This window comes from Melanerpes formicivorus, unplaced genomic scaffold (genome assembly GCF_026170545.1).
Source record: "Melanerpes formicivorus ecotype bairdi unplaced genomic scaffold, bMelFor1.0.p_v2 SCAF_32, whole genome shotgun sequence".
Taxonomy (NCBI): domain Eukaryota; kingdom Metazoa; phylum Chordata; class Aves; order Piciformes; family Picidae; genus Melanerpes; species Melanerpes formicivorus.
The window spans coordinates 8,522,557-8,546,254 of NW_027142384.1; the positions used below are offsets into that span (position 1 = coordinate 8,522,557).

The 23,698-nt window shown below is 55.3% G+C and overlaps 2 long non-coding RNA genes across 2 annotated transcripts; both read left to right on the forward strand.

The window, feature by feature from the left end:
• The first annotated feature begins 4,008 nt into the window (after nucleotides 1-4,008).
• On the forward strand, nucleotides 4,009-4,746 carry LOC137449692 (uncharacterized). The gene is made up of 3 exons (XR_010989455.1): nucleotides 4,009-4,189; nucleotides 4,323-4,484; nucleotides 4,663-4,746. It is a non-coding gene; the product is annotated as an uncharacterized lncRNA (long non-coding RNA).
• Nucleotides 4,747-10,125: 5,379 nt separating this feature from the next.
• On the forward strand, nucleotides 10,126-10,863 carry LOC137449693 (uncharacterized). The gene is made up of 3 exons (XR_010989456.1): nucleotides 10,126-10,306; nucleotides 10,440-10,601; nucleotides 10,780-10,863. It is a non-coding gene; the product is annotated as an uncharacterized lncRNA (long non-coding RNA).
• Nucleotides 10,864-23,698: the final 12,835 nt, after the last annotated feature.

Consider the following 23,698-nt stretch of genomic DNA (forward strand, 5'->3'; position numbering starts at 1 on the left):
CCAGAGATTGCTGTGGTTTTTTACAGGCTGTCAATGGTCTGTGGTACCAGAGGGATGATCCACCTGTGCATCTTTCTGACATCAACACAGTTATCCAGCAGCAAGCATTTTTGCTCTTTTAGGTCAGGTAATACTGGCTATGTGCTCAGAATAACTTTTGTTTCCATGCTTTTGCTGGTTTTCTTCTCATCCTTCCCTTTCTCTTTCTGTCCTAAGAGACAATTACTGCCTGTGTATTCCAGACCTGTCCAAGTTATGCTGGCTGAAACAATTCTATGTTCTATGATTCTCTTCTGGTTTAAAAGATTCCACAGTGAACTGAGGAGTCCAACAATGCAGCAGTCATCCCTGACGGGGATTTCCGTCATGGCTGGGCTGTCATTCAGCAGGACCTAGGGGGCCCATCGGAGATCACACCAAATCCAGCGGAAAAGTGGAAATGAGAGCAGAAGAGAGCAGCAGAGACAAAAGCATGGGAGACTGGAAAAGGGCCAAAAAGGTGTCCGGGGCGAAGGAGAGCGTGAGGAAATGGGAGGTGAGGGTTTTCCATCAGCCTGTGTTTTTCTTCTGTGTTTCTCAAGGTAAAACTCAAGAATCAGATGCAGATGGTGATGGGCCAAAAATCCATATTGTGCTTTGCCCGTGAGAAGGAAGAGGCTTAAAAAGGAGAAGGAGTTAAACCCAAAGCCAAACTGGCTGTGACAAGTCGTCGAAGTAAGCAAGGATGCCTGCTTTCCTTCACAGAACCACAGGGCAGTTGCATGGAAGGGGCCTGTGGAGATCACTTCTCAAAGCCCGGTCAGCAAGAGCAGGGTGCCCACAGGCCTGTCCAAACAGGGCCTGCCCCCTGCAGAAATAGTGTCATGGCAACACAGTGATGTCACTGGGCAGGGGCATGGCAATGCAGTGATCTCAGAGAGCAGGGGTTTGGCCACTGGATGATGTCACAATGGAGGGGCGTGGGAATGCGATGACTCTACAGTGGGTGACGACCCTATAAAAGCCGCTGGCTGGGAGACCGCTGCAGTGACCACAGCTGAGGTCTCTGGAACAAGAGGAGTCAGCTCAGGGTTGCAGCTCCAGAAGAGAGCTCTTGCAAGGAGCCATGGAGTACTGTCTCACCACTGGTGTCCGGAAGGAAACCGCACTGGGAAGTGCACCACCAGAGAGGAGAGAGGTGAGCAGCACCAGGCCTATGGAGAAGGCTTAGCTGAGGAGAGGGCCCTGGGACAATGCCCTTCCCTGTAATCACCGTGCAGGAAGCTTAGTGAGCTGACACCTGAGCATTGGTCTTTCTCTCTTCCTTTCTAGATTGGCTATAGAAGACAGCCCTTGGGGCAAGGAGCAACAGGGATGATGGACCCTAAGGAATTTGTGGACCTCCCACTCGGGGTCAAGATCCCTGTGCCACGCAACTCCAAGCCTGTCTTTGTCAGGACAAAGCTGGGGGAAAAGGTAACGGAATTAGAAAAGGGTAGAAATGCTCTGCTCATTTACAGGGTGCCCATGGTCCCCATCTTTTAGAGAAGGTCCTTGTGGCCACCTGCTGCACTCCAGCAGCCACAGCCGCAGTCCTGCAATCAGACAGGCCTGGGGAGTCCAGGCAAGCTCCTGGCTCCATGCTGCCAACAGAAAGCGCTTTCTCATAGCATGCTCCAGGCTGCATCCAGAGCTAGGCAGCTTGTTCAGGCCCTGCTGGACTCTCCTGCCCCCAGGGATTCATACTCTGGCCCATCTCTTCCAGCTCCACCAGCGCTCCAGCTATTTTGACCTGGGAGATCCCTACGGTCGCCTGCTTGGCACGGAGTACAACAGCCTGCATGACCCCTATCTGCAGGACTACCACAGCCGGAAAGACAACTTGGAGAGGCTGAGAAAACTGGGATATGTCACCAGCAATGGCAAAGTAGGTTGGGAGTCTCCCTCTAAGCGGGGTGCCCAGCACAGACAGAAGGAGGCAGGAGGGAGTGTCTGCAGAGGATCAGCTTCCCTCCTGCTGGAGTCAGTGCCCTGGGGAAGGCAGCCTGCGCCCACTGGTTGGCAGCACATTGGTGATTCCTCCTCTCATCTCTCCGTAGGTGACTTGCACCCTGAAGGAGTTCAATGAGTACCGGCAGTATCTGACGGCACACAAGCAGGAGGCAGAGAAGGAGTACAGGAGAGAAGAGGTAGGCAAAGCTGAGTGTTCACAGACACACTGACAGGTGGCAGCAGCCCCATGCTGCCAAGAGCTGGGGTTGGACTTGCTGCATTCTGGTGTGTTGGGGGAGTTGGGAGGGAGGGTGGGGTGTTGAGGGAGAAAAGAAGGAAGAGGTGAGAGCTGTGCTGGTGGGTCTCAGCGCACAGGGACACAAGCCACTAAGCATCCAGCTAACAGTGAGCTACACCTTGGTGTGTCACTTTTCAGGAAAGGCTCCGTCAACACCTGGACAAATCAAAGGGTTCTGCCAAACCACTGGAAGTGATTGGCAATCCTTGCCTACTGCATCCACGAAAGCCAGGTTGCCCACCTCCAGCCAGGAGCACAAAGAGCAACCTGATACTGGAGCAACAACACCAAAGAGCGAAAGCAGTGTTGGAGCAGCCAGTGGCTGGAGGAGCTCCCCAAGTGGGAAAAGCACCGAGAGAAAGACTGGGGCAAGCTGAAAGAGCAGCTCCTTCAGAGGCTTCCCTTGAGGCTTCTTCTCAGTCTGCACGAGGCTCTAGGGGCAAGTATTCAGAAAGCCTGGAGCTTCCCAGCGTTCATCTCTCCAAGAGGCAGCAGCAGCTGTGCCAGACGCCTTCCCCAAGCACCGCTGATGTCCAGCGGCTGAGTCGTGCAATTGCCAGGGAGACCATCTCCAGGATTCAGCAGAGCCATGCACAAAGGGCTGGGGACTCCAGAACCACCCTGCCTGAGCTTCCTGATATAGGGAGAGGTGCAAAGGCAACAGCCTTGGCAAGCTCCTTGGCTGTGAGGACCACAGCAAGTCACCTTGCTGACACTGTGCTAGAGGAGATCTGCCAGCCTGGGCCTGCCGTGCCCCCCAGGCTGAACGCTGTTGGAAGGCAAGGTGTAAAGCTGCCCAAACTGCAACTTGGCAAGGAGAGCTGTGCCACTAGGGACACCCTTCCCTCTGTGGGACCACAGTTCTCCAGACAGCCTGTCCCTCCAGCCAGTCCGAAGCCCAGCACCGAGAGAGGAGGGCACAGGCCTGTGCCCAGAAGGTTTGTGCGAGGGGAGCCCCAGCAGCCTGTGTAAGAAGCAAGCGTGTCCTTTGTGGAGCTCGTGGGCAGCGTCTTGAAGAGAAGGGGTGTGGGGTGTCAAGACACGTGTGAGAGGCCTCGTCTGCTCCACCTGCTGGGAAACAAACAGACTTTATGCACTTGTGCATGTAAGAAACACTGCTTGTATGGACCTGCCTCCAGCAGGGAGACTGCTGGAGTGACCACTGCTGAGTGCCTCTGGAACAAGGGGAGTCAGCTCAGGGTTGCAGCTCCAGAAGAGAGCTCTTGCAAGGAGCCTTGGAGCACCATCTCACTGCTGGTGTCCTAAAGGAAGCTGCACTGTTGAGTGCACCAGGAGACAGGAGAGAGGTGAGCAGCAGCAGGCCTGTGGAGAAGGCTTAGCCAGGGAGAAGGCCCTGGGACATGCCCTCCCTTGTAACCACCATGCAGGAGGCTTATTGAGCTGACGCCTGAGCATCTCTCTTCCTTTCTAGGTTGCCTACAGAAAGACAGCCCTTGGGGCAAGGAGCAACAGGGATGATGGACCCTAAGGAATTTGTGGACCTCCTACTTGGGGTGAAAGATCCCTGTGCCGGCCAAGTCCAAGCCTGTCTTCTTTCAGAACAAAGCTGGGGGAAAAGGTAACAGAATTAGAAAAGGGTAGAAATGCTCTGCTCTTTTACAGGCTCCCCATCCTTTAGAGCAGGTCCCTGTGGCCTCCTGCTGCACTCCAGCAGCTGCAGCTGCAGCCCTTCAATCAGACAGGCCTGGGGAGTCCAGGCAAGCTCCTGGTTCCATGGTGCCAACAGAAAGCACTTTCTCATAGTGTGCTCCATGCTGCATCCAGAGCTGGATGGAGAAGAATCCTTCCTTGTGCTGGCGTCAGCTCCTTCCAGCTACAGGACCTGGAACTTTGCACAGGGTCAACTTGGCGCCTCTGGGGAGCCTCTGAAGTAGAGAGCCTTTTCCTCTGGGTGGGAAGGTAAGCCAGGATTACTCTCTGCATGAGGGGATTGGAAAGCCCAGCCTGTGTGCAGGAGGAGCTGGGCACTTTGTTCAGGCCCTGCTGGACAATCCTGCCCCCAGGGATTCATACTCTGGCCCATCTCTTCCAGCTCCACCAGCCCTCCAGCTATTTTGACCTGGGAGATCCCTACGGTCGCCTGCTTGGCATGGAGTACAACAGCCTGCGTGACCCCTATCTGCGGGACTACCACAGCCGGAAAGACAACTTGGAGAGGCTGAAAGGACTGGGATGTGTCACTAGCAATGGCAAAGTAGGTTGGGAGTCTCCCTCTAAGCGGGGTGCTGGGCACAGAGGGAGACAGCAAGAGGAAGGGAGGGAGGGAGGGAGTGTCTGCAGAGGAGCTGCTGGAGTCAGACTGTCCTGGGGAAGGCAGCCTGCGCCCACTGGTTGGCAGCACATTGGTGATTTCTCCTCTCATCTCTCCGTAGGTGACTTGCACTCTGAAGGAGTTCAATGAGTACCAGCAGTATCTGACCGCACACAAGCAAGAGACAGAGAAGGTGTCCAGGAGAGAAGAGGTAGGCAAAGCTGAGTGTTCACAGACACACTGACAGGTGCCAGCAGCCCCATGCTGCCAAGGGCTGGGCCTTGACTTGCTGCATCCTGGTGGGTGGTGGGGAGCCCCTTCAGGGGAGGAAAAGAAGGAAGAGGTGGTGAGACCTGTGCTGGTGTGGGTCTCAGCACACAGGGACACAAGCCACGAAGCACCCAGCTAACAGTGAGCTACACCTTGGTGTGTCACTTTTCAGGAAAGGCTCCGTCAACACCTGGACAAATCAAAGGATTCTGCCAAACCACTGGAAGTGATTGGCAATCCTTGCCTACCGCATCCACGAAAGCCAGGTTGCCCACCTCCAGCCAGGAGCACAAAGAGCAACCTGATACTGGAGGAAGAAGAGAGAAGAACAAAAGCAGCGCTGAAGCAGCTGGTGGCTGGAGGAGCTGCAGCTATCCCAGATGTCTTCCCCAACCACTGCTCATATCCAGCTTCTGAGTCATGCAGTTTCCAGGGAGACCATCTCCAGGATTCAGCAGAGCCATGCACAAAGGACTGGGGGTTCCAGAATCCCAGAGAGAGAAGTCAAGGAAAGGCAACAGCCTTGGCAAGCACCTTGGCTTTGAGGACCCCAGCAAGTCAGCTTGCTGACTGTGTCATCGAGCAGATCTATCAGCCTGGGCCTGCACTGTCCCCAAGCTGAGAGCTGTTGGAAGGCAACCGTCAAGCTGTCCAAGCTACAACTTGGCAAGGGGAGCTGTGCCACTGAGGACAGCCTTCCCATTGTGGGTGGGACCACAGTTCTCCAGACAGCCTGTCCCTCTAGCCAGTCTGAAGCCCCGCACCGAGAGAGGATGGCACAGGCCTGTTTGTCCGAGGGGAGCCCCAGCAGTCCATGTGAAAAACCAGAGTGTGGGCAGGCCTTGTGAAAAACAGCTTGTGGGCAGTGTCCTGAAGAAGGTGTGTGGTGTGGCAAGAGATGTGTGAGAGGCCCCGGTCTGTCTGCTCCACCTACCGGAAAACAGATTGCAAGAGTCAGCTCCAGCATGGACAAAAGACTTTGGGTATCTGCCAGCCAAAACACTCTGGAACTGCTGGGGAGAGCTCCAGAGCCACACTCTATTATGGACCTGCTTCTATTTCCTGTTACCAATAAACAATAACAACTGTAGATCAATAGCATGGCAGCAGTCACTAAGAACAACCACCACTCTTTTCTGATCTCCATCCCTCCTACAGTCTCTGTCAGGCTAAGACCCCATTTTGCCGAGGGTGGTGAGAAGCAGCCACCATTTTGGTCTCCTTTAGCAAGACTTGTTGCAGGGCTAGTGGGGGGATGGGTTCGGTTCTGGCAGTAACCAATGCAACAGCAGCAAGCAAGCAGGTATATAGACCATTACAGGTAACTAGAGACCTCTCACCACAGAGTGAACTTGTCCTCAGACAAGCAGGTATATAAGATGCTGGATTAGCTCTCTGGAGAAAGAATTGCAGCAGAAAGCAAATCAGAGAGAAAGGGCCAAAGCATCCCAGAGGGACTCGGGTCCGCTCTGTGGTGTGAGATTGATGGTCAGTGGGCACCGATCTGCCAGTTCTGTTCCTCCTCCCAGTTTAGCAAATTTTGTAGAGGAGCCAGTGAAGTCCCCAGACCACCAAATGGGTGCATGCTGAAGTCCCTTCAGGCCACTTCTCCCACCGTATCACTTTCTTCTTCTGTCTCAAGTAGTGCTGTAGCAACCGTCCTTGAAATCGGGTAGGAAAGATCCTTCAGATCTGTGGCTCTGTCAGTTGGCTTGTAGCAGTTAACAAAGCTGAACCAGCATGCTGTGGGGTGAGAGGGATGCTCACTGGTCCCTGCTCTGCCCCCTAAGAGTCTGCAGCACCCAGTCCAGTGTGCAGTGCTTACGCTGAACTTGCCTTGTGCGTAGCTCTTAGATGGTGTTCATCTATGTGCCACTGGTGCAGGGACAACTGGGACCAACTCTTGCTGTGTGTAAATTGCTGAAGGGGCTGCAACATTGCTCTGACCTCCCTGAACAGTGTCACGTTTGCTCTCTCATCACCCAGGGCAGCAACTCTGCTGCACTTTTTCCTCATTACACTGACAATTTTAAACTGCCACAGGGCAGTTGCATGGAAGGGGCCTGTGGAGATCACTTCTCAAAGCCCGGTCAGCAAGAGCAGGGTGCCCACAGGCCTGTCCAAACAGGGCCTGCCCCAACAGGGCCTGCCCCCTGCAGAAATAGTGTCATGGCAACACAGTGATGTCACTGGGCAGGGGCATGGCAATGCAGTGATCTCACAGAGCAGGGGTTTGGCCACTGGATGATGTCACAATGGAGGGGCGTGGGAATGCGATGACTCTACAGTGGGTGACGACCCTATAAAAGCCGCTGGCTGGGAGACCGCTGCAGTGACCACAGCTGAGGTCTCTGGAACAAGAGGAGTCAGCTCAGGGTTGCAGCTCCAGAAGAGAGCTCTTGCAAGGAGCCATGGAGTACTGTCTCACCACTGGTGTCCGGAAGGAAACCGCACTGGGAAGTGCACCACCAGAGAGGAGAGAGGTGAGCAGCACCAGGCCTACGGAGAAGGCTTAGCTGAGGAGAGGGCCCTGGGACAATGCCCTTCCCTGTAATCACCGTGCAGGAAGCTTAGTGAGCTGACACCTGAGCATTGGTCTTTCTCTCTTCCTTTCTAGATTGGCTATAGAAGACAGCCCTTGGGGCAAGGAGCAACAGGGATGATGGACCCTAAGGAATTTGTGGACCTCCCACTCGGGGTCAAGATCCCTGTGCCACGCAACTCCAAGCCTGTCTTTGTCAGGACAAAGCTGGGGGAAAAGGTAACGGAATTAGAAAAGGGTAGAAATGCTCTGCTCATTTACAGGGTGCCCATGGTCCCCATCTTTTAGAGAAGGTCCTTGTGGCCACCTGCTGCACTCCAGCAGCCACAGCCGCAGTCCTGCAATCAGACAGGCCTGGGGAGTCCAGGCAAGCTCCTGGCTCCATGCTGCCAACCGAAAGCGCTTTCTCATAGCATGCTCCAGGCTGCATCCAGAGCTAGGCAGCTTGTTCAGGCCCTGCTGGACTCTCCTGCCCCCAGGGATTCATACTCTGGCCCATCTCTTCCAGCTCCACCAGCGCTCCAGCTATTTTGACCTGGGAGATCCCTACGGTCGCCTGCTTGGCACGGAGTACAACAGCCTGCATGACCCCTATCTGCAGGACTACCACAGCCGGAAAGACAACTTGGAGAGGCTGAGAAAACTGGGATATGTCACCAGCAATGGCAAAGTAGGTTGGGAGTCTCCCTCTAAGCGGGGTGCCCAGCACAGACAGAAGGAGGCAGGAGGGAGTGTCTGCAGAGGATCAGCTTCCCTCCTGCTGGAGTCAGTGCCCTGGGGAAGGCAGCCTGCGCCCACTGGTTGGCAGCACATTGGTGATTCCTCCTCTCATCTCTCCGTAGGTGACTTGCACTCTGAAGGAGTTCAATGAGTACCGGCAGTATCTGACGGCACACAAGCAGGAGGCAGAGAAGGAGTACAGGAGAGAAGAGGTAGGCAAAGCTGAGTGTTCACAGACACACTGACAGGTGGCAGCAGCCCCATGCTGCCAAGAGCTGGGGTTGGACTTGCTGCATTCTGGTGCGTTGGGGGAGTTGGGAGGGAGGGTGGGGTGTTGAGGGAGAAAAGAAGGAAGAGGTGAGAGCTGTGCTGGTGGGTCTCAGCGCACAGGGACACAAGCCACTAAGCATCCAGCTAACAGTGAGCTACACCTTGGTGTGTCACTTTTCAGGAAAGGCTCCGTCAACACCTGGACAAATCAAAGGGTTCTGCCAAACCACTGGAAGTGATTGGCAATCCTTGCCTACTGCATCCACGAAAGCCAGGTTGCCCACCTCCAGCCAGGAGCACAAAGAGCAACCTGATACTGGAGCAACAACACCAAAGAGCGAAAGCAGTGTTGGAGCAGCCAGTGGCTGGAGGAGCTCCCCAAGTGGGAAAAGCACCGAGAGAAAGACTGGGGCAAGCTGAAAGAGCAGCTCCTTCAGAGGCTTCCCTTGAGGCTTCTTCTCAGTCTGCACGAGGCTCTAGGGGCAAGTATTCAGAAAGCCTGGAGCTTCCCAGCGTTCATCTCTCCAAGAGGCAGCAGCAGCTGTGCCAGACGCCTTCCCCAAGCACCGCTGATGTCCAGCGGCTGAGTCGTGCAATTGCCAGGGAGACCATCTCCAGGATTCAGCAGAGCCATGCACAAAGGGCTGGGGACTCCAGAACCACCCTGCCTGAGCTTCCTGATATAGGGAGAGGTGCAAAGGCAACAGCCTTGGCAAGCTCCTTGGCTGTGAGGACCACAGCAAGTCACCTTGCTGACACTGTGCTAGAGGAGATCTGCCAGCCTGGGCCTGCCGTGCCCCCCAGGCTGAACGCTGTTGGAAGGCAAGGTGTAAAGCTGCCCAAACTGCAACTTGGCAAGGAGAGCTGTGCCACTAGGGACACCCTTCCCTCTGTGGGACCACAGTTCTCCAGACAGCCTGTCCCTCCAGCCAGTCCGAAGCCCAGCACCGAGAGAGGAGGGCACAGGCCTGTGCCCAGAAGGTTTGTGCGAGGGGAGCCCCAGCAGCCTGTGTAAGAAACAAGCGTGTCCTTTGTGGAGCTCGTGGGCAGCGTCTTGAAGAGAAGGGGTGTGGGGTGTCAAGACACGTGTGAGAGGCCTCGTCTGCTCCACCTGCTGGGAAACAAACAGACTTTATGCACTTGTGCATGTAAGAAACACTGCTTGTATGGACCTGCCTCCAGCAGGGAGACTGCTGGAGTGACCACTGCTGAGTGCCTCTGGAACAAGGGGAGTCAGCTCAGGGTTGCAGCTCCAGAAGAGAGCTCTTGCAAGGAGCCTTGGAGCACCATCTCACTGCTGGTGTCCTAAAGGAAGCTGCACTGTTGAGTGCACCAGGAGACAGGAGAGAGGTGAGCAGCAGCAGGCCTGTGGAGAAGGCTTAGCCAGGGAGAAGGCCCTGGGACATGCCCTCCCTTGTAACCACCATGCAGGAGGCTTATTGAGCTGACGCCTGAGCATCTCTCTTCCTTTCTAGGTTGCCTACAGAAAGACAGCCCTTGGGGCAAGGAGCAACAGGGATGATGGACCCTAAGGAATTTGTGGACCTCCTACTTGGGGTGAAAGATCCCTGTGCCGGCCAAGTCCAAGCCTGTCTTCTTTCAGAACAAAGCTGGGGGAAAAGGTAACAGAATTAGAAAAGGGTAGAAATGCTCTGCTCTTTTACAGGCTCCCCATCCTTTAGAGCAGGTCCCTGTGGCCTCCTGCTGCACTCCAGCAGCTGCAGCTGCAGCCCTTCAATCAGACAGGCCTGGGGAGTCCAGGCAAGCTCCTGGTTCCATGGTGCCAACAGAAAGCACTTTCTCATAGTGTGCTCCATGCTGCATCCAGAGCTGGATGGAGAAGAATCCTTCCTTGTGCTGGCGTCAGCTCCTTCCAGCTACAGGACCTGGAACTTTGCACAGGGTCAACTTGGCGCCTCTGGGGAGCCTCTGAAGTAGAGAGCCTTTTCCTCTGGGTGGGAAGGTAAGCCAGGATTACTCTCTGCATGAGGGGATTGGAAAGCCCAGCCTGTGTGCAGGAGGAGCTGGGCACTTTGTTCAGGCCCTGCTGGACAATCCTGCCCCCAGGGATTCATACTCTGGCCCATCTCTTCCAGCTCCACCAGCCCTCCAGCTATTTTGACCTGGGAGATCCCTACGGTCGCCTGCTTGGCATGGAGTACAACAGCCTGCGTGACCCCTATCTGCGGGACTACCACAGCCGGAAAGACAACTTGGAGAGGCTGAAAGGACTGGGATGTGTCACTAGCAATGGCAAAGTAGGTTGGGAGTCTCCCTCTAAGCGGGGTGCTGGGCACAGAGGGAGACAGCAAGAGGAAGGGAGGGAGGGAGGGAGTGTCTGCAGAGGAGCTGCTGGAGTCAGACTGTCCTGGGGAAGGCAGCCTGCGCCCACTGGTTGGCAGCACATTGGTGATTTCTCCTCTCATCTCTCCGTAGGTGACTTGCACTCTGAAGGAGTTCAATGAGTACCAGCAGTATCTGACCGCACACAAGCAAGAGACAGAGAAGGTGTCCAGGAGAGAAGAGGTAGGCAAAGCTGAGTGTTCACAGACACACTGACAGGTGCCAGCAGCCCCATGCTGCCAAGGGCTGGGCCTTGACTTGCTGCATCCTGGTGGGTGGTGGGGAGCCCCTTCAGGGGAGGAAAAGAAGGAAGAGGTGGTGAGACCTGTGCTGGTGTGGGTCTCAGCACACAGGGACACAAGCCACGAAGCACCCAGCTAACAGTGAGCTACACCTTGGTGTGTCACTTTTCAGGAAAGGCTCCGTCAACACCTGGACAAATCAAAGGATTCTGCCAAACCACTGGAAGTGATTGGCAATCCTTGCCTACCGCATCCACGAAAGCCAGGTTGCCCACCTCCAGCCAGGAGCACAAAGAGCAACCTGATACTGGAGGAAGAAGAGAGAAGAACAAAAGCAGCGCTGAAGCAGCTGGTGGCTGGAGGAGCTGCAGCTATCCCAGATGTCTTCCCCAACCACTGCTCATATCCAGCTTCTGAGTCATGCAGTTTCCAGGGAGACCATCTCCAGGATTCAGCAGAGCCATGCACAAAGGACTGGGGGTTCCAGAATCCCAGAGAGAGAAGTCAAGGAAAGGCAACAGCCTTGGCAAGCACCTTGGCTTTGAGGACCCCAGCAAGTCAGCTTGCTGACTGTGTCATCGAGCAGATCTATCAGCCTGGGCCTGCACTGTCCCCAAGCTGAGAGCTGTTGGAAGGCAACCGTCAAGCTGTCCAAGCTACAACTTGGCAAGGGGAGCTGTGCCACTGAGAACAGCCTTCCCATTGTGGGTGGGACCACAGTTCTCCAGACAGCCTGTCCCTCTAGCCAGTCTGAAGCCCCGCACCGAGAGAGGATGGCACAGGCCTGTTTGTCCGAGGGGAGCCCCAGCAGTCCATGTGAAAAACCAGAGTGTGGGCAGGCCTTGTGAAAAACAGCTTGTGGGCAGTGTCCTGAAGAAGGTGTGTGGTGTGGCAAGAGATGTGTGAGAGGCCCCGGTCTGTCTGCTCCACCTACCAGAAAACAGATTGCAAGAGTCAGCTCCAGCATGGACAAAAGACTTTGGGTATCTGCCAGCCAAAACACTCTGGAACTGCTGGGGAGAGCTCCAGAGCCACACTCTATTATGGACCTGCTTCTATTTCCTGTTACCAATAAACAATAACAACTGTAGATCAATAGCATGGCAGCAGTCACTAAGAACAACCACCACTCTTTTCTGATCTCCATCCCTCCTACAGTCTCTGTCAGGCTAAGACCCCATTTTGCCGAGGGTGGTGAGAAGCAGCCACCATTTTGGTCTCCTTTAGCAAGACTTGTTGCAGGGCTAGTGGGGGGATGGGTTCGGTTCTGGCAGTAACCAATGCAACAGCAGCAAGCAAGCAGGTATATAGACCATTACAGGTAACTAGAGACCTCTCACCACAGAGTGAACTTGTCCTCAGACAAGCAGGTATATAAGATGCTGGATTAGCTCTCTGGAGAAAGAATTGCAGCAGAAAGCAAATCAGAGAGAAAGGGCCAAAGCATCCCAGAGGGACTCGGGTCCGCTCTGTGGTGTGAGATTGATGGTCAGTGGGCACCGATCTGCCAGTTCTGTTCCTCCTCCCAGTTTAGCAAATTTTGTAGAGGAGCCAGTGAAGTCCCCAGACCACCAAATGGGTGCATGCTGAAGTCCCTTCAGGCCACTTCTCCCACCGTATCACTTTCTTCTTCTGTCTCAAGTAGTGCTGTAGCAACCGTCCTTGAAATCGGGTAGGAAAGATCCTTCAGATCTGTGGCTCTGTCAGTTGGCTTGTAGCAGTTAACAAAGCTGAACCAGCATGCTGTGGGGTGAGAGGGATGCTCACTGGTCCCTGCTCTGCCCCCTAAGAGTCTGCAGCACCCAGTCCAGTGTGCAGTGCTTACGCTGAACTTGCCTTGTGCGTAGCTCTTAGATGGTGTTCATCTATGTGCCACTGGTGCAGGGACAACTGGGACCAACTCTTGCTGTGTGTAAATTGCTGAAGGGGCTGCAACATTGCTCTGACCTCCCTGAACAGTGTCACGTTTGCTCTCTCATCACCCAGGGCAGCAACTCTGCTGCACTTTTTCCTCATTACACTGACAATTTTAAACTGCCACAGGGCAGTTGCATGGAAGGGGCCTGTGGAGATCACTTCTCAAAGCCCGGTCAGCAAGAGCAGGGTGCCCACAGGCCTGTCCAAACAGGGCCTGCCCCAACAGGGCCTGCCCCCTGCAGAAATAGTGTCATGGCAACACAGTGATGTCACTGGGCAGGGGCATGGCAATGCAGTGATCTCACAGAGCAGGGGTTTGGCCACTGGATGATGTCACAATGGAGGGGCGTGGGAATGCGATGACTCTACAGTGGGTGACGACCCTATAAAAGCCGCTGGCTGGGAGACCGCTGCAGTGACCACAGCTGAGGTCTCTGGAACAAGAGGAGTCAGCTCAGGGTTGCAGCTCCAGAAGAGAGCTCTTGCAAGGAGCCATGGAGTACTGTCTCACCACTGGTGTCCGGAAGGAAACCGCACTGGGAAGTGCACCACCAGAGAGGAGAGAGGTGAGCAGCACCAGGCCTATGGAGAAGGCTTAGCTGAGGAGAGGGCCCTGGGACAATGCCCTTCCCTGTAATCACCGTGCAGGAAGCTTAGTGAGCTGACACCTGAGCATTGGTCTTTCTCTCTTCCTTTCTAGATTGGCTATAGAAGACAGCCCTTGGGGCAAGGAGCAACAGGGATGATGGACCCTAAGGAATTTGTGGACCTCCCACTCGGGGTCAAGATCCCTGTGCCACGCAACTCCAAGCCTGTCTTTGTCAGGACAAAGCTGGGGGAAAAGGTAACGGAATTAGAAAAGGGTAGAAATGCTCTGCTCATTTACAGGGTGCCCATGGTCCCCATCTTTTAGAGAAGGTCCTTGTGGCCACCTGCTGCACTCCAGCAGCCACAGCCGCAGTCCTGCAATCAGACAGGCCTGGGGAGTCCAGGCAAGCTCCTGGCTCCATGCTGCCAACCGAAAGCGCTTTCTCATAGCATGCTCCAGGCTGCATCCAGAGCTAGGCAGCTTGTTCAGGCCCTGCTGGACTCTCCTGCCCCCAGGGATTCATACTCTGGCCCATCTCTTCCAGCTCCACCAGCGCTCCAGCTATTTTGACCTGGGAGATCCCTACGGTCGCCTGCTTGGCACGGAGTACAACAGCCTGCATGACCCCTATCTGCAGGACTACCACAGCCGGAAAGACAACTTGGAGAGGCTGAGAAAACTGGGATATGTCACCAGCAATGGCAAAGTAGGTTGGGAGTCTCCCTCTAAGCGGGGTGCCCAGCACAGACAGAAGGAGGCAGGAGGGAGTGTCTGCAGAGGATCAGCTTCCCTCCTGCTGGAGTCAGTGCCCTGGGGAAGGCAGCCTGCGCCCACTGGTTGGCAGCACATTGGTGATTCCTCCTCTCATCTCTCCGTAGGTGACTTGCACTCTGAAGGAGTTCAATGAGTACCGGCAGTATCTGACGGCACACAAGCAGGAGGCAGAGAAGGAGTACAGGAGAGAAGAGGTAGGCAAAGCTGAGTGTTCACAGACACACTGACAGGTGGCAGCAGCCCCATGCTGCCAAGAGCTGGGGTTGGACTTGCTGCATTCTGGTGCGTTGGGGGAGTTGGGAGGGAGGGTGGGGTGTTGAGGGAGAAAAGAAGGAAGAGGTGAGAGCTGTGCTGGTGGGTCTCAGCGCACAGGGACACAAGCCACTAAGCATCCAGCTAACAGTGAGCTACACCTTGGTGTGTCACTTTTCAGGAAAGGCTCCGTCAACACCTGGACAAATCAAAGGGTTCTGCCAAACCACTGGAAGTGATTGGCAATCCTTGCCTACTGCATCCACGAAAGCCAGGTTGCCCACCTCCAGCCAGGAGCACAAAGAGCAACCTGATACTGGAGCAACAACACCAAAGAGCGAAAGCAGTGTTGGAGCAGCCAGTGGCTGGAGGAGCTCCCCAAGTGGGAAAAGCACCGAGAGAAAGACTGGGGCAAGCTGAAAGAGCAGCTCCTTCAGAGGCTTCCCTTGAGGCTTCTTCTCAGTCTGCACGAGGCTCTAGGGGCAAGTATTCAGAAAGCCTGGAGCTTCCCAGCGTTCATCTCTCCAAGAGGCAGCAGCAGCTGTGCCAGACGCCTTCCCCAAGCACCGCTGATGTCCAGCGGCTGAGTCGTGCAATTGCCAGGGAGACCATCTCCAGGATTCAGCAGAGCCATGCACAAAGGGCTGGGGACTCCAGAACCACCCTGCCTGAGCTTCCTGATATAGGGAGAGGTGCAAAGGCAACAGCCTTGGCAAGCTCCTTGGCTGTGAGGACCACAGCAAGTCACCTTGCTGACACTGTGCTAGAGGAGATCTGCCAGCCTGGGCCTGCCGTGCCCCCCAGGCTGAACGCTGTTGGAAGGCAAGGTGTAAAGCTGCCCAAACTGCAACTTGGCAAGGAGAGCTGTGCCACTAGGGACACCCTTCCCTCTGTGGGACCACAGTTCTCCAGACAGCCTGTCCCTCCAGCCAGTCCGAAGCCCAGCACCGAGAGAGGAGGGCACAGGCCTGTGCCCAGAAGGTTTGTGCGAGGGGAGCCCCAGCAGCCTGTGTAAGAAGCAAGCGTGTCCTTTGTGGAGCTCGTGGGCAGCGTCTTGAAGAGAAGGGGTGTGGGGTGTCAAGACACGTGTGAGAGGCCTCGTCTGCTCCACCTGCTGGGAAACAAACAGACTTTATGCACTTGTGCATGTAAGAAACACTGCTTGTATGGACCTGCCTCCAGCAGGGAGACTGCTGGAGTGACCACTGCTGAGTGCCTCTGGAACAAGGGGAGTCAGCTCAGGGTTGCAGCTCCAGAAGAGAGCTCTTGCAAGGAGCCTTGGAGCACCATCTCACTGCTGGTGTCCTAAAGGAAGCTGCACTGTTGAGTGCACCAGGAGACAGGAGAGAGGTGAGCAGCAGCAGGCCTGTGGAGAAGGCTTAGCCAGGGAGAAGGCCCTGGGACATGCCCTCCCTTGTAACCACCATGCAGGAGGCTTATTGAGCTGACGCCTGAGCATCTCTCTTCCTTTCTAGGTTGCCTACAGAAAGACAGCCCTTGGGGCAAGGAGCAACAGGGATGATGGACCCTAAGGAATTTGTGGACCTCCTACTTGGGGTGAAAGATCCCTGTGCCGGCCAAGTCCAAGCCTGTCTTCTTTCAGAACAAAGCTGGGGGAAAAGGTAACAGAATTAGAAAAGGGTAGAAATGCTCTGCTCTTTTACAGGCTCCCCATCCTTTAGAGCAGGTCCCTGTGGCCTCCTGCTGCACTCCAGCAGCTGCAGCTGCAGCCCTTCAATCAGACAGGCTTGGGGAGTCCAGGCAAGCTCCTGGTTCCATGGTGCCAACAGAAAGCACTTTCTCATAGTGTGCTCCATGCTGCATCCAGAGCTGGATGGAGAAGAATCCTTCCTTGTGCTGGCGTCAGCTCCTTCCAGCTACAGGACCTGGAACTTTGCACAGGGTCAACTTGGTGCCTCTGGGGAGCCTCTGAAGTAGAGAGCCTTTTCCTCTGGGTGGGAAGGTAAGCCAGGATTACTCTCTGCATGAGGGGATTGGAAAGCCCAGCCTGTGTGCAGGAGGAGCTGGGCACTTTGTTCAGGCCCTGCTGGACAATCCTGCCCCCAGGGATTCATACTCTGGCCCATCTCTTCCAGCTCCACCAGCCCTCCAGCTATTTTGACCTGGGAGATCCCTACGGTCGCCTGCTTGGCATGGAGTACAACAGCCTGCGTGACCCCTATCTGCGGGACTACCACAGCCGGAAAGACAACTTGGAGAGGCTGAAAGGACTGGGATGTGTCACTAGCAATGGCAAAGTAGGTTGGGAGTCTCCCTCTAAGCGGGGTGCTGGGCACAGAGGGAGACAGCAAGAGGAAGGGAGGGAGGGAGGGAGTGTCTGCAGAGGAGCTGCTGGAGTCAGACTGTCCTGGGGAAGGCAGCCTGCGCCCACTGGTTGGCAGCACATTGGTGATTTCTCCTCTCATCTCTCCGTAGGTGACTTGCACTCTGAAGGAGTTCAATGAGTACCAGCAGTATCTGACCGCACACAAGCAAGAGACAGAGAAGGTGTCCAGGAGAGAAGAGGTAGGCAAAGCTGAGTGTTCACAGACACACTGACAGGTGCCAGCAGCCCCATGCTGCCAAGGGCTGGGCCTTGACTTGCTGCATCCTGGTGGGTGGTGGGGAGCCCCTTCAGGGGAGGAAAAGAAGGAAGAGGTGGTGAGACCTGTGCTGGTGTGGGTCTCAGCACACAGGGACACAAGCCACGAAGCACCCAGCTAACAGTGAGCTACACCTTGGTGTGTCACTTTTCAGGAAAGGCTCCGTCAACACCTGGACAAATCAAAGGATTCTGCCAAACCACTGGAAGTGATTGGCAATCCTTGCCTACCGCATCCACGAAAGCCAGGTTGCCCACCTCCAGCCAGGAGCACAAAGAGCAACCTGATACTGGAGGAAGAAGAGAGAAGAACAAAAGCAGCGCTGAAGCAGCTGGTGGCTGGAGGAGCTGCAGCTATCCCAGATGTCTTCCCCAACCACTGCTCATATCCAGCTTCTGAGTCATGCAGTTTCCAGGGAGACCATCTCCAGGATTCAGCAGAGCCATGCACAAAGGACTGGGGGTTCCAGAATCCCAGAGAGAGAAGTCAAGGAAAGGCAACAGCCTTGGCAAGCACCTTGGCTTTGAGGACCCCAGCAAGTCAGCTTGCTGACTGTGTCATCGAGCAGATCTATCAGCCTGGGCCTGCACTGTCCCCAAGCTGAGAGCTGTTGGAAGGCAACCGTCAAGCTGTCCAAGCTACAACTTGGCAAGGGGAGCTGTGCCACTGAGGACAGCCTTCCCATTGTGGGTGGGACCACAGTTCTCCAGACAGCCTGTCCCTCTAGCCAGTCTGAAGCCCCGCACCGAGAGAGGATGGCATAGGCCTGTTTGTCCGAGGGGAGCCCCAGCAGTCCATGTGAAAAACCAGAGTGTGGGCAGGCCTTGTGAAAAACAGCTTGTGGGCAGTGTCCTGAAGAAGGTGTGTGGTGTGGCAAGAGATGTGTGAGAGGCCCCGGTCTGTCTGCTCCACCTACCGGAAAACAGATTGCAAGAGCCAGCTCCAGCATGGACAAAAGACTTTGGGTATCTGCCAGCCAAAACACTCTGGAACTGCTGGGGAGAGCTCCAGAGCCACACTCTATTATGGACCTGCTTCTATTTCCTGTTACCAATAAACAATAACAACTGTAGATCAATAGCATGGCAGCAGTCACTAAGAACAACCACCACTCTTTTCTGATCTCCATCCCTCCTACAGTCTCTGTCAGGCTAAGACCCCATTTTGCCGAGGGTGGTGAGAAGCAGCCACCATTTTGGTCTCCTTTAGCAAGACTTGTTGCAGGGCTAGTGGGGGGATGGGTTCGGTTCTGGCAGTAACCAATGCAACAGCAGCAAGCAAGCAGGTATATAGACCATTACAGGTAACTAGAGACCTCTCACCACAGAGTGAACTTGTCCTCAGACAAGCAGGTATATAAGATGCTGGATTAGCTCTCTGGAGAAAGAATTGCAGCAGAAAGCAAATCAGAGAGAAAGGGCCAAAGCATCCCAGAGGGACTCGGGTCCGCTCTGTGGTGTGAGATTGATGGTCAGTGGGCACCGATCTGCCAGTTCTGTTCCTCCTCCCAGTTTAGCAAATTTTGTAGAGGAGCCAGTGAAGTCCCCAGACCACCAAATGGGTGCATGCTGAAGTCCCTTCAGGCCACTTCTCCCACCGTATCACTTTCTTCTTCTGTCTCAAGTAGTGCTGTAGCAACCGTCCTTGAAATCGGGTAGGAAAGATCCTTCAGATCTGTGGCTCTGTCAGTTGGCTTGTAGCAGTTAACAAAGCTGAACCAGCATGCTGTGGGGTGAGAGGGATGCTCACTGGTCCCTGCTCTGCCCCCTAAGAGTCTGCAGCACCCAGTCCAGTGTGCAGTGCTTACGCTGAACTTGCCTTGTGCGTAGCTCTTAGATGGTGTTCATCTATGTGCCACTGGTGCAGGGACAACTGGGACCAACTCTTGCTGTGTGTAAATTGCTGAAGGGGCTGCAACATTGCTCTGACCTCCCTGAACAGTGTCACGTTTGCTCTCTCATCACCCAGGGCAGCAACTCTGCTGCACTTTTTCCTCATTACACTGACAATTTTAAACTGCCACAGGGCAGTTGCATGGAAGGGGCCTGTGGAGATCACTTCTCAAAGCCCGGTCAGCAAGAGCAGGGTGCCCACAGGCCTGTCCAAACAGGGCCTGCCCCCTGCAGAAATAGTGTCATGGCAACACAGTGATGTCACTGGGCAGGGGCATGGCAATGCAGTGATCTCACAGAGCAGGGGTTTGGCCACTGGGTGATGTCACAATGGAGGGGCGTGGGAATGCGATGACTCTACAGTGGGTGACGACCCTATAAAAGCCGCTGGTTGGGAGACCGCTGCAGTGACCACAGCTGAGGTCTCTGGAACAAGAGGAGTCAGCTCAGGGTTGCAGCTCCAGAAGAGAGCTCTTGCAAGGAGCCATGGAGTACTGTCTCACCACTGGTGTCCGGAAGGAAACCGCACTGGGAAGTGCACCACCAGAGAGGAGAGAGGTGAGCAGCACCAGGCCTACGGAGAAGGCTTAGCTGAGGAGAGGGCCCTGGGACAATGCCCTTCCCTGTAATCACCGTGCAGGAAGCTTAGTGAGCTGACACCTGAGCATTGGTCTTTCTCTCTTCCTTTCTAGATTGGCTATAGAAGACAGCCCTTGGGGCAAGGAGCAACAGGGATGATGGACCCTAAGGAATTTGTGGACCTCCCACTCGGGGTCAAGATCCCTGTGCCACGCAACTCCAAGCCTGTCTTTGTCAGGACAAAGCTGGGGGAAAAGGTAACGGAATTAGAAAAGGGTAGAAATGCTCTGCTCATTTACAGGGTGCCCATGGTCCCCATCTTTTAGAGAAGGTCCTTGTGGCCACCTGCTGCACTCCAGCAGCCACAGCCGCAGTCCTGCAATCAGACAGGCCTGGGGAGTCCAGGCAAGCTCCTGGCTCCATGCTGCCAACCGAAAGCGCTTTCTCATAGCATGCTCCAGGCTGCATCCAGAGCTAGGCAGCTTGTTCAGGCCCTGCTGGACTCTCCTGCCCCCAGGGATTCATACTCTGGCCCATCTCTTCCAGCTCCACCAGCGCTCCAGCTATTTTGACCTGGGAGATCCCTACGGTCGCCTGCTTGGCACGGAGTACAACAGCCTGCATGACCCCTATCTGCAGGACTACCACAGCCGGAAAGACAACTTGGAGAGGCTGAGAAAACTGGGATATGTCACCAGCAATGGCAAAGTAGGTTGGGAGTCTCCCTCTAAGCGGGGTGCCCAGCACAGACAGAAGGAGGCAGGAGGGAGTGTCTGCAGAGGATCAGCTTCCCTCCTGCTGGAGTCAGTGCCCTGGGGAAGGCAGCCTGCGCCCACTGGTTGGCAGCACATTGGTGATTCCTCCTCTCATCTCTCCGTAGGTGACTTGCACCCTGAAGGAGTTCAATGAGTACCGGCAGTATCTGACGGCACACAAGCAGGAGGCAGAGAAGGAGTACAGGAGAGAAGAGGTAGGCAAAGCTGAGTGTTCACAGACACACTGACAGGTGGCAGCAGCCCCATGCTGCCAAGAGCTGGGGTTGGACTTGCTGCATTCTGGTGTGTTGGGGGAGTTGGGAGGGAGGGTGGGGTGTTGAGGGAGAAAAGAAGGAAGAGGTGAGAGCTGTGCTGGTGGGTCTCAGCGCACAGGGACACAAGCCACTAAGCATCCAGCTAACAGTGAGCTACACCTTGGTGTGTCACTTTTCAGGAAAGGCTCCGTCAACACCTGGACAAATCAAAGGGTTCTGCCAAACCACTGGAAGTGATTGGCAATCCTTGCCTACTGCATCCACGAAAGCCAGGTTGCCCACCTCCAGCCAGGAGCACAAAGAGCAACCTGATACTGGAGCAACAACACCAAAGAGCGAAAGCAGTGTTGGAGCAGCCAGTGGCTGGAGGAGCTCCCCAAGTGGGAAAAGCACCGAGAGAAAGACTGGGGCAAGCTGAAAGAGCAGCTCCTTCAGAGGCTTCCCTTGAGGCTTCTTCTCAGTCTGCACGAGGCTCTAGGGGCAAGTATTCAGAAAGCCTGGAGCTTCCCAGCGTTCATCTCTCCAAGAGGCAGCAGCAGCTGTGCCAGACGCCTTCCCCAAGCACCGCTGATGTCCAGCGGCTGAGTCGTGCAATTGCCAGGGAGACCATCTCCAGGATTCAGCAGAGCCATGCACAAAGGGCTGGGGACTCCAGAACCACCCTGCCTGAGCTTCCTGATATAGGGAGAGGTGCAAAGGCAACAGCCTTGGCAAGCTCCTTGGCTGTGAGGACCACAGCAAGTCACCTTGCTGACACTGTGCTAGAGGAGATCTGCCAGCCTGGGCCTGCCGTGCCCCCCAGGCTGAACGCTGTTGGAAGGCAAGGTGTAAAGCTGCCCAAACTGCAACTTGGCAAGGAGAGCTGTGCCACTAGGGACACCCTTCCCTCTGTGGGACCACAGTTCTCCAGATAGCCTGTCCCTCCAGCCAGTCCGAAGCCCAGCACCGAGAGAGGAGGGCACAGGCCTGTGCCCAGAAGGTTTGTGCGAGGGGAGCCCCAGCAGCCTGTGTAAGAAACAAGCGTGTCCTTTGTGGAGCTGGTGGGCAGCGTCTTGAAGAGAAGGGGTGTGGGGTGTCAAGACACGTGTGAGAGGCCTCGTCTGCTCCACCTGCTGGGAAACAAACAGACTTTATGCACTTGTGCATGTAAGAAACACTGCTTGTATGGACCTGCCTCCAGCAGGGAGACTGCTGGAGTGACCACCGCTGAGTGCCTCTGGAACAAGGGGAGTCAGCTCAGGGTTGCAGCTCCAGAAGAGAGCTCTTGCAAGGAGCCTTGGAGCACCATCTCACTGCTGGTGTCCTAAAGGAAGCTGCACTGTTGAGTGCACCAGGAGACAGGAGAGAGGTGAGCAGCAGCAGGCCTGTGGAGAAGGCTTAGCCAGGGAGAAGGCCCTGGGACATGCCCTCCCTTGTAACCACCATGCAGGAGGCTTATTGAGCTGACGCCTGAGCATCTCTCTTCCTTTCTAGGTTGCCTACAGAAAGACAGCCCTTGGGGCAAGGAGCAACAGGGATGATGGACCCTAAGGAATTTGTGGACCTCCTACTTGGGGTGAAAGATCCCTGTGCCGGCCAAGTCCAAGCCTGTCTTCTTTCAGAACAAAGCTGGGGGAAAAGGTAACAGAATTAGAAAAGGGTAGAAATGCTCTGCTCTTTTACAGGCTCCCCATCCTTTAGAGCAGGTCCCTGTGGCCTCCTGCTGCACTCCAGCAGCTGCAGCTGCAGCCCTTCAATCAGACAGGCCTGGGGAGTCCAGGCAAGCTCCTGGTTCCATGGTGCCAACAGAAAGCACTTTCTCATAGTGTGCTCCATGCTGCATCCAGAGCTGGATGGAGAAGAATCCTTCCTTGTGCTGGCGTCAGCTCCTTCCAGCTACAGGACCTGGAACTTTGCACAGGGTCAACTTGGCGCCTCTGGGGAGCCTCTGAAGTAGAGAGCCTTTTCCTCTGGGTGGGAAGGTAAGCCAGGATTACTCTCTGCATGAGGGGATTGGAAAGCCCAGCCTGTGTGCAGGAGGAGCTGGGCACTTTGTTCAGGCCCTGCTGGACTCTCCTGCCCCCAGGGATTCATACTCTGGCCCATCTCTTCCAGCTCCACCAGCCCTCCAGCTATTTTGACCTGGGAGATCCCTACGGTCGCCTGCTTGGCATGGAGTACAACAGCCTGCGTGACCCCTATCTGCGGGACTACCACAGCCGGAAAGACAACTTGGAGAGGCTGAAAGGACTGGGATGTGTCACTAGCAATGGCAAAGTAGGTTGGGAGTCTCCCTCTAAGCGGGGTGCTGGGCACAGAGGGAGACAGCAAGAGGAAGGGAGGGAGGGAGGGAGTGTCTGCAGAGGAGCTGCTGGAGTCAGACTGTCCTGGGGAAGGCAGCCTGCGCCCACTGGTTGGCAGCACATTGGTGATTTCTCCTCTCATCTCTCCGTAGGTGACTTGCACTCTGAAGGAGTTCAATGAGTACCAGCAGTATCTGACCAGACACAAGCAAGAGACAGAGAAGGTGTCCAGGAGAGAAGAGGTAGGCAAAGCTGAGTGTTCACAGACACACTGACAGGTGCCAGCAGCCCCATGCTGCCAAGGGCTGGGCCTTGACTTGCTGCATCCTGGTGGGTGGTGGGGAGCCCCTTCAGGGGAGGAAAAGAAGGAAGAGGTGGTGAGACCTGTGCTGGTGTGGGTCTCAGCACACAGGGACACAAGCCACGAAGCACCCAGCTAACAGTGAGCTACACCTTGGTGTGTCACTTTTCAGGAAAGGCTCCGTCAACACCTGGACAAATCAAAGGATTCTGCCAAACCACTGGAAGTGATTGGCAATCCTTGCCTACCGCATCCACGAAAGCCAGGTTGCCCACCTCCAGCCAGGAGCACAAAGAGCAACCTGATACTGGAGGAAGAAGAGAGAAGAACAAAAGCAGCGCTGAAGCAGCTGGTGGCTGGAGGAGCTGCAGCTATCCCAGATGTCTTCCCCATCCACTGCTCATATCCAGCTTCTGAGTCATGCAGTTTCCAGGGAGACCATCTCCAGGATTCAGCAGAGCCATGCACAAAGGACTGGGGGTTCCAGAATCCCAGAGAGAGAAGTCAAGGAAAGGCAACAGCCTTGGCAAGCACCTTGGCTTTGAGGACCC